This window comes from Macrobrachium rosenbergii, chromosome 24 (genome assembly GCF_040412425.1).
Source record: "Macrobrachium rosenbergii isolate ZJJX-2024 chromosome 24, ASM4041242v1, whole genome shotgun sequence".
In the NCBI taxonomy this organism is placed as follows: domain Eukaryota; kingdom Metazoa; phylum Arthropoda; class Malacostraca; order Decapoda; family Palaemonidae; genus Macrobrachium; species Macrobrachium rosenbergii.
In genome coordinates, this window is record NC_089764.1 from 30,879,412 (window position 1) to 30,884,607 (window position 5,196).

Here is a 5,196-nt window from a genome sequence, read left to right on the forward strand (position 1 = left end):
CAAAAAAAGTTGAAATGACCTGTTTTGTCGAAATGAAATTTTATTCTCAGACTTTCTAAAAATAAGTCCTGCCGCATTCCACACACGACTGGATAAACAGAACGAGAAAAGTAAACTTCAGGTATGAAAAATGTCAAATCTCCACATAGTTAACTTAAATTTTGCCCGATAAACAGCAGCCTCCAGTGGGGAAGTGGGGTGCAATTGCATCTAGGTATGTCTTTAAACTAATTTTAGTATTGGCTGGTGACCATCACTTCAAGATCCTATTCATGCAACTTCAAGATGGGTAACTGGTAACCTTCGGTGCACACGCCTGACCTGACCCATCATTTTTAAGTTGTTTGCCCAAATTATTTTTCTGATCACCAATTCCCACTGACAAGAAAAAATCTTACTGTTTTCTTCTTATTCCAGTCCTTGTGTTTTCTGATACCTGGCTTCTCCATGGCAGCAATCATAACTATCTTTGGGCGTGAGAATACCTAGCCCTATTCTGCAAGTGTGGTTGAGGATGGTTTCCATATGAAGATTTTAACTCTCTTATGTTAAGGAAACCCACCATGAATCAATTCCTCCTTTCTGCAGCAAATGAAAATCAGCAACACACACTTTGTAGCCATCATGGAAGTACTGAGCCTATTAATTATTCTGAGTTCATGCAACCCTTTGCAAAAGTCCTATGACAGCCGAGCATTTTAACCCACTGGTCTGGTTAAACTACTTAATAATTAAAACTTCCATTTAATCCCTTTAATATTTTGACACACCTGTCAAACTTCTTCAATTTTAATACTTCCCAATCTACTTTACAATACAATAACAATAGTACAGCGTTGTTCAGGTTCGTAACACTATCTTTTTTTTAAATTGAGCTCAGACTAATAAAAGAATCTCATTGCTCCCCCTTCACCCACCTAGAGGCTAATGGATATCCTGTGCCAAAGACCTACAGTTCCAGGGTTCAAACTTATCATAAAATGTTACTTTACCGTAACTAAGAAACGAATGATATCCCATGAACATTGCAGAAGCAAGACTGGAATGTTGAAAAAGTGAAAGAACATCTTCAAAAATAGATACACACCTATACAAACTTAACATATGAAAAATCACAGCTTTAAAACTTATTGCTAAGTAAGGGTAATACAAAAAGACTGCATCCAATCTCTTTACAAAGCAAATTAAGTGCGCACAAGAATACCTATTACATACGAAACAATTTTCTTTGATTTTAGATTATAGTACTAACAAAAACTTATGGCAAAACTTTATAATGTGTATTTAGGAAATAATATATATAAGATACAATTTAAAAACATGCAGACTGACCACAAAGGAAGCATACTAGGCTGTAGTACGTGAAAAATATTTTTTTTTTTCAGAGGAAAAACTCTTAAAAAGAAAATGCATTTACAAGGGTTATACAGCCTGAAAAAAAATCACCCATACAAAGCTGTTAAGAAGAATTATACACAACTCATAGTCAGCTTTGTATCTTGCACTTGTGCTCTTCAGGAAGCCAGTTGCTGTACAAGACTAGCTGTACAAACAAAATTTGTGAGTGACCAAAAATTGAAATCTGTTTTAACACCAAATACGATCGCATTGGAAGAAAAAAAATTTGCAAAACTACTTAAATTGGGTATGCTTGCATACCAAGATGTCATTAAAAACAAGAGGTGTGGGGACAGACATCTGATGGCATTGCAGTATTTCCCATCATAATGGCAATGCTGTGTTTGCTGAATTCAACCTTCTCTGGGCACTTAAAGAAACAAATTTCCAAGTGAGTAATCAACACCCACACTGAAAAAATAGAGATCCTAATATTTTTTACATGATGTGTTCAGAGTAAACTGACTTCAGCCCTCTTGGATATCCAGGCTCCTCCTTAAGGTTGGCCTTTGGATTTCCACATTACAAACTGACCGGCTTGTGAATCATGAAGACGCTAAACTTTCGAGAAAAAATCTAAGCGTGAGGGTACTTCTGCTATAAAATGAACACTCGGGAACAACCAAAATCTTAACCCTGCTGAAAACAAATGCTGTGGACCCTACTTAAAGGCTTAAAAATAAAAATAAAATTGCAACGTTCAAGTAAAAAATTATTGCTCTGACATAAAGGTGAGCAAACATCATTTCCCCAACCATAGAGGCATTGTCTAGTGTAAAAAAAAAAAAGGCTTACAGGCTCCTGGGAGGTGGCCACTCTCCCCAACATTATCTCATGTTCCGTAATTCTGTTATCAGTTCTTCCACTGAAAAAGACATGCATAATGAAATGTATTGTGCGCGGAATAAACAGGGTCAAAGCCTCTGTCTGGGAAGTTTTAATTTCCAAGGAATAATCAACTAAAAAGTAATTGGAAAAGACAGTTTGTTGGTATGTTGATCCTATGTAATATAAAAAAAAAAGTATGTGTACCCGATTTGCTGGCAAAGCTGTTTTACACATTCAAAATCGATAAGCACAGATCACTATCAATGCTTTAATAACAAAATTCAGTTTTCATTTCTGGCTCACTTTCTAATTAGTGCATTTCAATTCCTGATCTACTCATGGCAATAAGAAATATTTTAGTTCTTGGGTATAATGGTTCTCCAGTTATCTTACTTCAAGAAATGGATCCAGTAGATTTACTGACAGCCGTGTCCTTCGGTTCTGTTTCAAGACATTTATAAGAAAATTTCGACAAACTCTCAAACTCCAGTAGCAGAATATTCTTGGCATCTTTTCCTACTTAAGACTTCTTTATCTTTCAAATTTACATTTCTAATTAAATGATTAACAGAATATCTCTACCCTATGTGCCTTTAAAAAACTGGTAAAATATAATTCTTGACTGTAAAATGAAAAGCAGTTTAGACTTGTCATTAGACTTGTGCTTCAGTATCACGCAAGGCAGGCCACCCAGAAAATAAAAAATAGAATCTCAAAAGACAAAGGTCCTTCTTGTGAGGGCAAACCACCATCCCCTCAGGCATTCTTGTGCACTCACCTTCACCTACATCAACTGAACCTCAGAGAAAGACCTGGTTTATCACATGCATCACCTATTTCATCCACCATTACTAAAAATGCTCTTTCGTCTGGATGCTACCAATCTTCTACGATCTTCATTTCACAAATCTATATTTCCTCTCTCTTGACAAGGACAATTATGATGCCGGCAGCCATCTAGCCGACACAAAAATCATGCAATGAAGGAAATGAAAGCTGAAAGAATAAAACTGGAGTGACCAGAGTCTAAGAAATAGTTAGCAGTTCACTTGAAAAAATTGAATTTATTGTGTGAGGAAACAGTCCACCATTAAAAAAAGGAACATGAATTGCAAATGCTGTCTTCTCAGTAAATAATTGGCTGTCTGCCCTACAAGATACTGAAGTATTAAGATGTTAAAGCGAACGGCTTGTACTTTTGTACAAGCACATCAAAACTTGTTTAATTTCACTCACTCAACATTTTTTACCTAAAGTAATCATGAAACGAATTACAGATGGTTACCAAAGATCTCTTGATTCAAAACAAAGATGCAGCAATCTTGTCTCAATTCTAATTCCATTCAATGTACAGTATACAACTTTATGCAGGCAGCTTTAATCTATTAAGCTAACAAAAATATATTGCACGTTGTTTAACTGCAGAACTATATGTGGATAAACTGACAGTTGTTGATTTTGTGGGTAGTCAAATGTAATCATTGTACAATGAATTCACAAACATGTTTTGTTTCATGTATAAACCCAACTACTTCAATTAATGCCAAAACACATGGTCAAAGACAAGCAGAAGAAATGTTGCCATTGCACTTGGCCTACAATAATAAGAAAAAATTTGACCTGCTTTTCATGAGCAAAATTCGCAGTTTACGGTGGGCAAGACATTAGCCTGGTACAGGAGATCCTCAACTTCCAACACATTTTTATTTCTCCATCTGACTCAGATGTGTACGCCTACTAAAGCAAAATAGATAAGGATACTCCAAGTGAAATTAACCACCTTGTGCTTTGTAAGATGCATTGTTCCTATGAAAGGGATTAAAATAAGATTAATGAAGACGACTGAACTACGTCATTTCTCTCGTTATGCTGACTTATGATTTCACAAACTTTCTTTTGCTGGGGTCACAATAATGTTACCAATGCTAATTTGCTGCGTGTGTGTGACATACCTTATTAATCAGTATTCTCAAAATCAAAAAAGGTGGGAAGTTGCATGCTAGACTTTGCCTTCCAAGCTGTTTGGTTTGAAAAAGAATAGTATACCTGGAGCTTCTTGCTCACGGCAGTTGCAAAGAGGCACTCGGCAAAAAAAATCCCCAAACTCTCCAGTTTAAATATCTAAGTGAAATGCTCAATCTGATGGGAGGAACTGAACCTCCCATTGAATCTTCTTGGCCTTCACAGAGACTGGTCAGTTCTCTCTTACACCTTGAACAGATTACTACTTCCATTTTTCTTTTACAACATCTCGTCAACCCAAGGTGAATTGCCTTCTTGCCTTTTAATCTTCATCTATTCTCTTTGGCTCATTCCCACCTACAGCTTGTCTAACTTATTTAACTCACTCTAATCTGCACCTCTCAAGAACAAAAACTCTGGCAGGGCCGTACAAGTTTACAAATGTGATTCAGTGGTCTAGTTAAACTAATCTACTCAAATGATATGGTAACTGGATCTTTCATCCTTGGGCAAAGCAACACTGTCCATCCTTTGTTGTCACTTTGCCCAAGTACCTAACCAATACATTAAGATCTTATATAATCACTAAGAACAAAACCTATACAAAACCCCTGTGAGCCAAGAATGTTAACTCATTAGTCTGGTTAAACTTTATTTATAATGATAATTAAGATATTCCCTACTGTGACCAAGGCTGAGGCTACTTATTAAGATGCTGTATCCACTGGACGGCGGATGGCAACCTCTGGTGAATATCAAATACTTTCGCTCGAGCAATTAGCATTTCTGTTCAGTCCTATACATCTGCACAAGGTCAACACAGGCTTAACCTTCCTGAACCCTAAACAGATCCATGAAAGCAAGGATTCATAAAGGAAACATCACCCAGAGCCAAAAGTCTATGAAGTCAACTGACCCTTAATAAAATAACTTAACTTGCGGTTATGTTATTTAATGTGTTTAAACTCCGGGAGGATGCACAAGAACATAGGGGAAAAAGAAAGTGAG